Raw genomic sequence first — 13,193 nt, 5'->3', positions numbered from 1 at the left:
ATGTGATATGTGTGAGTTGCTTTAACCAAATTGTCCCAAAGATCTATTCCATAGATCAAATTGTCCCATAGATTACCCAAGATCTCTCCAGCTCATGTACAGTGTAAATGTTCATGCACCGTAACTTCATGAGCATCACTAGATAAAGCCTTTAACCAGTCACTACTCCAGCATTGTATTTGCTTGCTTGTGTATCTTATAATATAAAAAAAGGAAATGATAGGAGGGTATCAGGATTTGTCTCTCCTGTGTTTTATGCACCTACTTGAACGATGAACTCGGTGCAGCAAATGGTAGGTGACAAATTAGGTTTACTTGAGAGTCACATGTCTGCAGCTGTGTCTCTTTCTCTTAATGTAATGCATAAATTGTATTTTTGCTGAGATGTACGTCGCTTTGGACAAAAGCATCTGCTAAATGAATAAATGTAAATGTAAATAAATTGGGGCAACAGGTCCCGTACTCCTAGGTGCTGCTCCCTTTGGATCTGAAGGTTGTTGGTTTGAATCTTTCCTACTGCTGCAGTACTCTTGAGCAAGGTACTTACCATAAATTGGTCCAGTGAAAGTTACCCACCCATATAAAAAGGTAAATAGCTGTAGGTAGAGTAACATCGTAAGAAAAGTGTCAGCTAGATGAATAAATGTTGGTGTGCAGAAGACTTATCAAAATGAAGCCTTTTTGATGGCCAAGCATTGGACAGTTGAGCTTTGGACAAACATGCAGAACAAGTTCCTTTCACTGAATCAGGCAAGTAGGTCACAGTCACTGGGCCCTCAGTACATTGGGCCAATGCAGTCCATTTCAGTTAGAGCCCAGCTGCTTTTAATTTTAGAAGCACGGGTGCTCTTGCCCCGGCAAACTGAGGATGGAAACTGAAGAAAAGGGCACAGTGTATGGAAAAGTATCACTCCCTGTTGCTGTACCGAGAAGGAGAAATAATGCCTTTAAAATATGCGGGGTGAAATGAGCTGCACGGAAATCATCAATATCAGCGCACTTTTTTCTTCTCTACTTGCAGACTTGTGACCAAGTAAGATCCACCCTCTGCAAAATTGCTAAAATATTTAAAAACATTTACAGTATAACACAAATTCTCCCATAATACTTTATAAGAAGTTTGTGTAGATGATGCAGTGACTTCAGTCTGAATTGCTAAAATGTACTCATAAACTTACTAATGCATTGTACATAATGATTAGTACACTGTTAAATGAATATCATTTTATATTTATTTCTTAGATTTCATTGAGCTGTGTTGATTTTCCTGTAATGTTATACAGTTTGACAGAATAAAACAAGCAATTAAGAGTAACTGCATGAATAATGTATAGAATGACTGTTAATTGTCACAAATATATACATAATGCATTAGATAACCATGTTTCATTGTGTTTTTACACAAACTCTATCTGGGAACCTAAAAAAGGTTTCTATGGTGCATATTGCATTAAAATGAAAAAAGCTCTGTCAGCATTTGCACACAGATCAGATTTTGTAGACTATACATATCGACACTAGATCTTTTCCCCCAGTGCCCTGCAGTTTAGTCAAACTGTTGTTACAAATAATGCCTAATCCCATTTCTAGAAAAATGAAATTGTGTTCTACAGAAGACTTATCGAAAGCAAGGAAGCAATCCATTGCATACACTGTAAAGCACACTATGCCCTGATTGTGCTCCAGAAGTTGCAGTATTAAACCTTTGTTCAATGACAAACCACCTCATGACACAGAATAGGATAGACACAGAACCAAGTTAGCAATCAGACATGACAACCCAGTTTTAGAAAATGGGACAACTTACCAGAATGCAGTCTTTGTGAGAATGACGGCAGGAGTCAAAGTAAGAATGGTACACACACTATGTTTCATCCTGAGGGATAGTTCCTAATTGTTTGAACAACATCTCAGTAGCATCAGTGATAACCATCCCTTCAGTAGACCTGTATGGGATTTCTGGTGTCCTTGAGATCAGCCAGAGTCTTTCCTGGAGTGATGTCTCCCATGTGGCCTGGGGACCTAGATTTCAAAAATACCACCCAATCAAAGACGTACAGTAGCACTGAGAGCTGCTGAATGAGACCACAGAAGAACAAAACCATGTGCCCATTCATGTAAGTGTGCCAAAATGTAGGCGATAACACATGTGACATAGGAATCTTATGGTGGTCTGGTCATAAAGCCTGTCTCTTGAGAAGTACTTTGAAGAAGCAAAAGTCTCGATTCGACGTGGCTTTATGGGACTTCAGATTTCTCTGTCTGCTTTATTTCAGTAATAATTTTTGCCATGAACCCAAGTGTCAAGTTCCCCGGTGTTTTGTAATTACCTTCAAATATTTTAGTTTCAAGCTAAATGTGTATTCTATGAAGAGTCCTGTGAAAAGTCATCACTTTGTTGGCGATGCTTTTGGTGTAAGACAGTTTTAAGTAATGACACTGCAAGGTTACTGGATAAAATATATGAGGTGGAGAATGTGGACCTTGAGGATGTACATATCGTTTTACTGAATATATCAATATTGTCAATATATTATACAGCCTGTTTACAAAACGCTGAAATGTAAACATTTGTGTTTGGCTGCAATAACCCACTTTCATAATTCTGTTAACTTTCTGATTATACTTGAAAAGAAGGGGTTAAAATATTTATTTTAGAAGTGATCTGAAGGATTATTCTTGTACTATTTTTAAATGTCCAGTTTCCATGTGTTGTCATAGCTACAGTATATGACTTAATGTACACTGTATTGCTGTTCAGCTAATATTATCACTTTTCCTTAAACTGTCTTTGTGTGATGTGTCACATAAACACATTTATGTTTATGTACTCAAGAATTCAGTAGACTGAAAAATAGTATGTCTCTGAGCTTCGGCATGTAGTGTTGTATATTGAATTTCTTAAGTGATACGTTCTTTACGTGCTGAATTTTCCACAAATCTATCTACAGAAATGGTTTCACAAAGCTGATGTAAGTCAAAGGTGTTTATTGTGTGGTTGAGGAAGTTCCATCCATGAAGGAGTGTGTGAAGTCAGCTTGGCCCTTTAAATCCCAACAGATGGTGCTTTATCTAGATCAGCGTATTCAGAGCCTTGCTGTTCTCCCGGCTGCTCTAGGGAAGACACAAAATACATATTTAACTACAAAAAACATGAAAAATTAACCTTTCAGATCCAAAAAAAGACACTTTTGTGGAGTTAGCATTCTGCAAACTTGTGTTACATGGTTATTAAACAGTTTTGGAAACACAGATACCCAACAGTAGGGTTTCGTTCACGTATTTCTCTTATTTGATGTACTGGTATGTAAAAAGTAAGGAGACCTCAGAAAAAGTTTGTCAAAGAAGGTACAGTGGCAGTTAATGTCCCAAACATCAGGGGACTGAGACTAAACATATTTTCACGGAGAAGTTCTGGTCAACAGGCATTTCCTGAAGTCTTCAGCTTTCCTGTGCTCACATTCTGATGGAGGAGTGGTTGTCTGATGGGCGGTGGGGTTTCCCGTTGCGGTTAACAGCCAGCACCACTTAGCTTAGTGGTGATGTGTTTAGGTGAAAATACAAGGCCATTGGCTACACACAGGTCTGAGCTCTAGAGAATGACCTGCAGTTCAGGTCTGCTGATGTATCATGGGGAGTGTCAAGAGATTCATGACTTCAGCTTGCTTGCACGATTTATTTTTTTAGTTTGTTGATTTTTTTCTCCAGTGTGGCACAAGGTATTAAACTACTTACAATGATTGACCTATTCATACAGCTGGGTAATTTTTGTCGGTGCAATTCCAGGAAAATACTTTGCTCAAGGATACTACATCAGGAGGTGGGATTCAAACTGGGATCCGTCAAGTGCAAGACAATAGCATTAACCACTATCCCACGTGTTGCACGACTGTGACTCTTTGATAAGAGAACCATGCTCTTTGCAGTCAGACTGTTTCATGGAAAATACTGCAGCTTCAGAGGTTGCCTTTGGCCAAGTGGCAGCAAGAAGTCTTGGAATTAAAAAGTAAGAGAAAAAAAGAAAGGGAGTCAACAGTTTATTCCATGGAAAACAAGTACAAGTCATGCAGTGCATATATGAAATGTGTTTCCGGTCAAATGATGAAAAAAATGTAAACTTGAACAAAACCGAAGTCGTGATTGTCATACTTTTTACCTTTGTGTTCTTAGCCAGGTTCCATAGCAGATGTAAAAAAAACTTCTGGATGCCTTATTCCTCGTGTTTTGCTTGACGTCCGCATGTGCGTGTTTACTGTTTCAACCGCACTGCATAATCTCCTAGCAACAATGACTCTGAAGGCAGCCAGAGCATTGAGCGGATGAGCTTTTCCCCGGGGAGTTCAAGAAAGGGCGTCGTCATGCTTACAGTTCCCATGACAATGCACAAATACTAGGGCATTCCAGGTTGGTGGATCTTTGAGAAGAGAGAAAATGTGTCTAGTCACCACATCACTTTGGGTTCTGGAGGAGCTCTCATGGTTCACTGTTGGAGAGTTTCAAGACTTCCTGAATTTCTTGTAGTGCATACTTGTAGGACTTGCAGGAAGTGATTTATTTGTTAAAGGATTTTGTCCTGTAAGGGAAACCACTGTTATACGAAACCCCCAGAAGACCTAGATGCCTGATGATAAAGTACGTTTTAATAAAAGCAACTGCTTAGTTGTATAATTTTGTGCATAATTTTCTGCATATACTTCCCGATTTGTCACCGATTCCAGATTCAGTGTCTTAAGAAAGCCGAGCTGAATTCCGAAAAGCGCTTCAACGCTTCACTTCCAAAACACAGACCTGCCTTTGTAACATGTGTCATTTGTGTCCCCCCAACTTTGGCAGATGACTTCTGCTCATCTGGAGCCAAGCAGCAGCTGTAATAGATTATTCATCAAGTCAAAGTGTGTTTCAGAGCTCTGTTTCCTGGCAGTCCTCTTCCACCGTCCAAGAGCTAATACATTACTGATGTGAACGTTGATGGAACGCTCAGTTCAGTTCTCCACCAGCGAAACCACAAACTCGGAGCCACGAAAATCAGTTGAAGTTAAACAGATTTGCTTTCTGTGTTGAACAGAGATCCGCACCATCATCCGACTCCCACAGATGTTTGGCGTTCTGGCAGAGCGGGACATGAACTCTTACAGTGTCCTCAGTCTGCTTCACATTCAGCAAAAGGAAGAGCTCCAGCTTCTTACATGACACAATAATGATCTTTGTTTTGAGTGGATCAATCTGTCTCTGATGTTATGTCTCTGTTTCCTAATACCATCATGCTAATAACTGTTTCGGTAGACTTCCTTGGTCAATACATGTTTGTCGGTTGGCACAGAGGTACATTATACACATCATATTTATTCATTTCCTCCCAAACAATTTAAAATGTTAAGTTACTGAAAGTTATTGACCTGTTTATGCAGCTGGATCATTTTTGGTGGAGCAATTTAGGGCAGGTACCCTTCTGAAGGGTACTACAACTGGATGGGATTCAAATCCGTGACCTTTGGGTCAAAAGGCAGCAGCTCTAACCACTATATCACCAGCTGTCCCCTATTATAATGTTGCTGCCTTGTATGAGTAAAGGAATTACTCTTTTGAGCCCCAGCTTCCCGCGTTCGTCATGAGGTGGAAAAGTCTTAGACGACATAAATTATGAACCTGTAGAATTTTTTTTTCTTTCAGTTTCACACTGCATTTAAATGAGGGGTCAATTAATTATTTACCAGATAGCTTGTGTTTAACATTAACAGCAGCGCTTTGCAAAGAAATAACAGTGTAATTCACTGAAACAGTGCACATTTTCAGAGAAGCAAGGGAAAGGGGAAAGTGCATGTAACTTGACTTTAACACCAGCAGTGGTTTGGTTTTATATACTGATAAACATTGCATTAATTAAAATTTAAATCTGTTATTACAGAGTTCTATAAGGGAGGTATCTGTTGAGTATAACCAGCAAACCAGATGTTTTTTTAAGGAAGAAGGCAGCCAGTATGGTAATATGACATCACATTAACATTACAATATGCAGTGGATAACAAGTACAGTACACCATTGTACTACCTGTCATTATTTCTCTGACACCTTTGTCCCCTATACTACTTGCACCCCCTTCCCCTACCTGTCACTGGGGGACTTACTTTTCGGAAAAAGAAACTCTTAATAATGTCTTCTGCAAGATGAAGACGGAGGCATGCATCACATACTGCTGTTTGACCCTATTCATACTAAGTTTTATAAGCGATGTTTTTCAAGGCTCTTGGAAAATAAGGGCATTCACATTTCGGAGTGACTTCAGAAACCAGTTTCCCGTAAAACTGTGTTCAGCCATAATATTCCCCTGAAGAGAGAGGCGTTGTTCTGTTTGGGTACACATTTCGTGCGTCACCTTCCAGCTGATGTTTCAAAATACTACGATTCAACTTTCTTTCCAGAATAGTTGAGGTGCACCTTTGTTTTGCTCAAGTTCCATTTATTTTTTATGACTTTATTAGTTTACATAGTTTACTCATAAGTATGCACAAAAGAATAATTACATTTAACATAACATTTTAAGATTTTAAAGTTCTGTCTTAAGAGTGGGTGCAGTGGGTTGAACCGGGTCCTGCTCTCTGGTGGGTCTGGGGTTCGAGTCCCGCTTGGGGTGCCTTGTGATGGACTGGCGTCCTGTCCTGGGTGTGTCCCCTCCAGCCTTACGCCCTGTGTTGCTGGGTTAGGCTCTGGCTTGCCGCAACCCCGATTGGGACAAGCTGTGTGTGTGTGTGCGCCCATTCTATCTTAACTATTCTTTTAACACATTGTGTTAAAAGGGTAGCTAAGACAGAGCTTTACTGTTGCTGTACTTCACTGTTATTGGTGCTGGTTAAGGAATGAAGATGATTATTTCCAATACTGTCACTTGGACAATTTACATAATCATAAACAAGCTGCTACTGGTGACACTTACAGAAGACAAATTTTTGGACTCGCGCAGTGTTGTGTGCGGAGAACACTTTCTGTGCCCACATCCCAGATTGTACAGCAGTCTGTGTTTACGCTGGCAAGTCTTTTGTCATGATTTACTCATTTGCAGGGTCTTTGCGAGCCATTTGTTATCAGCTGTGTCTGTTAGGAAAACATGCTGGATGCACCCCCCCCCGTTTCAACATTTCCTGTCCAAATGATGTTATCTTCAAGACACGCCGGTAGCAGCTCGTTGATAAAACACAGAATTTCCATTTCTCCTTCCCACTTTGGGAATCTTTCAAGTGACTCTACACAGCCATAACAATGAATGAAATGCTCAGATTCCTCCCTCTGTACCACAGTGACATGATACTTTCCCATATGGTTTACACAACTGTTGCGCGTGAATTTGACATCTGTGAAGAAATGACCCTGATGCGAACGCCCTTCAAGCGCTCTTTAAAATGTTTCCGCACCAGAGTGCCCGGATTTAGAGGTCTTGGTGCGCCTCTGGCCAACTCTTGACAGGAGCGTTGCAGTGAGTCTGAGTCCCACCCCGAGAGGGGATGCTTCCTGTAATCGGGGTCAAGGCCATCGCCCAGCTGAGACGAGACCGACCGTGTGGTCACAGGACGATTCGGTGACGCCCTCATTCAGACCACGCAACGCTGCATCACATCAGCAGCGCCGGCATCTCAAGGTGTCATTTCAAGACACTTGTGTACTTGTTTCTACCGACTCGAGAGCAGGCCAACATAAAGGGCAATGGTACCTCTTTTATTTCGTTGAGCACTGGTTAATTCAACAATTTCATTATATTCAACATCAATCCAACAACAGTGAATGCAAAAGACAGAACATATCTGATGAAGGAATGGGTAACAGAACCAACTCAAACTTGCAGTGGCAATATATGATTTCACACACATACACACACACACACATTTTCTAAACCACTTGTCCCATACGGGGTCGCGGGGAACCGGAGCCTACCTGGTAACACAGGGCGTAAGGCCAGAGGGGGAGGGGACACACCCAGGACGGGACGCCAGTCCGTCGCAAGGCACCCCAAGCGGGACTTGAACCCCAGACCCACCGGAAAGCAGGACCGGGGTCCAACCCACTGCGCCACTGCACCCCTATGTTCCTAATATATAATTTAATATATAATTCCTTCTGTTGATGTAAACCACTCATTGTATTTTTCTCAGGGGGTGCGGTGGCGCAGTGGGTTGGACCGCAGTCCTGCTCTCCGGTGGGTCTGGGGTTCGAGTCTTGCTTGGGGTGCCTTGTGACAGACTGGCGTCCCGTCCTGGGTGTGTCCCCTTCCCCCTCTGGCCTTACGCCCTGTGTTGCCGGGTAGGCTCCGGTTTCCCGTGACCCCGTGAGGGACGAGCGGTTCTGAAAATGTGTGTGTGTGTGTGTGTATTTTTCTCTGAGATGTACTTTGCTTTGGAGGAAAGTGCTACGAATTAATGTAAATGTAATACACACACACACACACACATATTGTCTGAACCGCTTGTCCCATAACGGGGCACGAGGAGCCAGAGCCTAACCTGGCAACACAGGGCGCAAAACTGGAGGGGGAGGGGACACACCCAGGAAGGGATGCCAGTCCATCGCAAGGCACTCTTGCCAGAGAGCAGGACCTGGCCAAACTTGCTGCACCACCGCACCGCCTTTCTTAAACACCTTAGAAATCATTCACATCTCCTGTGCATCATAAATTGTGAGACCCTTCCAGTAGTCACATTATTTTAGTTTTAAGTAATTTCCGGATGTGTTTTATCATCTTGGGCAGCGTGGTGGCGGGAGGGGGTAGAGTGGGTTTGGACATAGGTTTCATTGAGTCACTTTTGTGGGTTTCCTCCGGATGCTCTGGTTTTGTTCTGCAATCCAAAGATTTGTTTCAGGTGAATTAGTGACAGTATGGGGTTATCGTGCAATGGACTGGCCTCCATCCACAGTGAACTGAGAGTAGCCTAGTGCCCTCTGTTTCTGGGATAGGCTCCAAAGTGCTGGGACTTTGCGTTTAGATAAGCGCTTATGGATAGTGCTGAGTTGATTGTAATAATCTTGCAACACAATAATCATTTAAAATCATTAATCATTTAAAATAATATTTCAGAAATACCTAACTAAAGCTCTTTTAAGAAAGATGTTTCTTGGCCATAATCCATCTTATTTCTTCCGAATAATGAAATATTCACAATCTCACACACTCCAGATGAAAGCCCTTTATTCACACTGGTGTTCCCATGAAATGTGACTGGGACAATAAGATGTTGCCATTTTTGTCTTCTACCTCCAATGTCTGTCAGCTCAATCATTCTGCTACCTTATTTTATGTTTTTATATTGTTTTTTAAAGGTTTGAGAGGTCCAGCATTTTTCACCACATCAGTCTGTCCCATCAACTGTATCTTTTCCAATTACTAATATAAAGACGGGGGTGCGGTGGCACAGTGGGTTGGACTGGGTCCTGCTCTCTAGTGGGCCTGGGGTTCGAGTCCTGCTTGGGGTGCCTTGCAATGGACTGGCGTCCCATCCTGGGTGTGTCCCCTCCAGCCTTGCGCCCTGTGCTGCCGGGTTAGGCTCCGGCTCCCTGCGACCCCCATATGGGACAAGCGGTTCAGACTGTGTGTGTGTGTGAGAGAGAGATACAAAGACAGAAAGACGCATTTTGCAATTCAAGGCAAACTGGGCTATGTACACTGTACTCATTAGGAATTAACTGAAACCATGATCTATACTTATGAGAATTTTTTTTTCTTCTTGATCAATGATGTAGGACTGGGGATTTTTTTACAGGTACTATATTTAAACTTACAAGCTCAGTGGATCAAATGGCATTTCAGGAGCGCGTCAGTCCACGATCCCAAACCAAATTAGTCTTGTGAAGTTTCATTTTATTGTAACAGCAGGTGCCGAAAGACACGTGTAAAATCCTCTGGTTTTTGTTGCACTATGTAGTATAAGCAATGAAAGAAAGAATAAAAAAATCTCCAAATTAAAGTACTTCACATCACATCTACTGCACATTTCACTTCCTGGCTCATGCTCGCCAGAATATCACAACTGAGTCAAAATGCAAAAACTGAGTTGTGAACAATATGCAGCTGATAAATGACATTATTATGATTCTCCTTACAAGTGCATTGTAGAGAGAACTCAGGGGGATTAAAAAATAACCCAACACACAATTATTAACATCTCAGACACTGAAATTTAATTATAGACAATATTATAGAAGGGTAAATCATCCTAGATTCATACAGTGCTTTTTATTTTATAAATACTGCATAATCATCTCCTTCTGATAATAATAATAATCACAGAAATGTCGAAGGCCTTATCACACTTCCAAGGTACTGTAATATCGACGCCCAATATTGGTTAAGAGACACACATTCATACTGCCATCTGTTGACAGCAAGTGGAAAGTCTTACAAACAGGGCCTTAAAAAGTGCTCCTCAATCACTGGGCCTCACTGGGACATCATGTGGTTACTGGTTCCAAACACATATTGATTTAAACAATTAGAACAAAAACCTGAAGGACGTGTGCCCACAGCGGCCGCTTATGATGACCATTACCTTTACGGGGGGAGTTTGGGCCACAGGACATTTTTCAACCACCTCTTAAAGTTGAATAAGTTGAATACACAAGCTAAGCAGCAGTTACTATGCTGATGAGGTAGCAGCAGAATAAATCAGAAAAAGAAAGTGAAAGAAAAAAGCATTAAGGATTAAGAAAATAATTTTTTAATTAAGGACAATCTGAAAATTTAGGACTAAATCTTTAATCTGAAACAATAGACACAATGATGGTGGTGATTTTTTGTACTGTGTTAAGAATTACTGGTTTATAAATGTAATATTAGTAATACAGCAAATCCAGTCCTAGAAAAAGGCCTTAACAATGGCACTGTATAGACCTGTTAATGCTTCGTTGTCAATATAAACATTCTGATAAATGTTGTTTAGCTGAGTCACACCTTGCTCAATGACAGCAGGTCAACATGGTATGGGACAACAGCTACATTCATTCAAAGGACCAAAATGACCAAAATGTTCCAAATGCTTTACGAAAGAAGCAAGCCGTACTTCGGTTATTGCGTGTATCAGGATGGCATGGCTGCACAGCAAGTCGTGCTGCCGTCTCACAGCATCTGGGTGGTGCGAGAGGATGTGGGTTTGATCCCCGCTTAGTCTGTGTGGAGTTTGCATGTTCTCCCTGTGTCTGTGTGGGTTTCTTCCGGGTGCTCTGGTTTCCTCCCACAGTCCAAAGACATGCTGTTCAGGTTCCCCCATAGTGTGTGAGTGACAGAGTGTGTGTGTTCCACTGATGTATGGGTGAGTGACCCAGTGTAAGTAGTGTATCTAGCAGTGTAAGTCACCTTGGTGAATAAGGTTTGTGGGCTGATTACACTACACAGAATTCATTAGAAGTCGCTTTGGAGAAAAGCATCTTCTAAATAAATAAATGTGTATGTACATAAGCTGTGGGATGCACTTTTGTTTACACTGAGCCGCGCATTACATTGGAATAAAGTGCCTGCCAAAGGCATAAATGTAAATGTAGAATGATCACTGGAATATCCCTGGTTTTAGTTTCTCTTGACGAACCCCAATTTTACATACACGCTTGATTAAATAAGAAAGTCCTTGTGAGAAATTAATAATGATGAGTCCAGTTTGTTATTTATATTTATATAAATCACTGCATGTGTTTCACTCCTGGTCCTGGTATGTTTGCCTGCATTTATTTGTGCACTTTAATCAGCCTCTTTATTCAAACAATATTAAACCAACTGCATTTGTGAAAGACTATATTCTTGCTGAAAACAACATAATTTTTCAAATTCATGCTAAACCCAAATTTATGCGGGTCTAAGAAAACTGATTAAAGTGTTTTTGCACTAACAAAATATTTCATCCTGCCAGTAACTTAATGAACTTCAATAGCTTAGAACTGCAGCTTGTGAGGATAAATGGATCCCCCAGTTATTTAATTTTTGAATGGCTGCAAACAGTTCAGCAGTCCTGTCATAATTAATCCTAATTATACTGAAATAACGGCCATTGCACTATTCATTTAAGGCGAAGAGGAAAACACACTCCTACCAATCTATTCTGCATAAGTGTGTTTTGCTGATTACTGTGTTTAACAGAGATTTAACACAGATTTTGAAAGTGAGGGCTGAGTTAGGCTTGCTTGAATCATACAACACATTCCGTCAACAGCTCAAAGACGATTAGTTAAGAGCTCAGTTTACACACCCCTGTTTGTGCTGGGTTGCGATCCAAGAGCGGGGTGGAAAAATCAATGATTTTTATAATCATTTAATGAATAAACAGCGCTGTATTCTTGTACAAGCATTTTCCACTGCAGTGGCAGCTGGGATCAGTGTATCAAATTTTTAATGACATTGCAGAAACCGAATATGATTTTTTTTTCATTGTAAGTCATTGGGTGAGTCCGTTCGGTTAAAAGTCATGTTCACAATTTTCAGTTGAGTGCTGGCAATTTCGAAGGTATGTGGCTGTGGTCCCCTGTTGCCATGGCCACCCTCTGCTCCTGCCTGCATAACCCCCCGCCCCTGAACACACACCCTGCCTGGTTGCCTGCATGGCGTGTTAATATGCTGCTCAGACAATTGCTTTTACGGTTATGCTGCGTGAGACGTCTGTTTCGGGCAGATTTCTTTTGCACCCCAATGTCACATGTGCTGCATGAAGGCGAAGTCTAGATACCGCCGCCCGTCCTCTCTCTGCGTCAAACACCAAGGCAACAGGATGCCTCAGAAGGCCAGCTGGCTGAACGGAAAATAGCAAAGCCCATGAAGTGTGTGAGGATTTTTAAACGGCCAAGGCAGCCACCTAGGAGGGGCTTCTCAGCTGGGAGGCTTTCAGCAAACTGCACCCCAGAGCACTGCGCCTGACATCAGACCCTGGAGGGGTTTCATATTCCTGCAGGTCTTCACCATGACACGCAGCACTCGTGTACCCTGGTATCCTCAGACAGCTTGGACCCACAGGACTCACACAGTGGCTAGTGATCCCTTTGTTCGATATATTTTCTTAGTTGGGAATATTTTAATCATGTCACAATTTAGGCTTTCATAGAGGTCTCATTTCACTCTCACTGATATTGTAGTGAGGGGGGCGTAGTGGCGCAGTGGGTTTGGCAGGGCCCTGCTGGGCCCACCCTCTGGTGGGTCTGGGCTTTGAGTCCTGCTTGGGGTCCCTTGCGATGGA

Source organism: Scleropages formosus, chromosome 21, assembly GCF_900964775.1.
Source record: "Scleropages formosus chromosome 21, fSclFor1.1, whole genome shotgun sequence".
NCBI lineage: Eukaryota > Metazoa > Chordata > Actinopteri > Osteoglossiformes > Osteoglossidae > Scleropages > Scleropages formosus.
The sequence above is the reverse complement of the archived record's forward strand: the minus strand, read 5'-3'. Positions refer to the sequence as shown.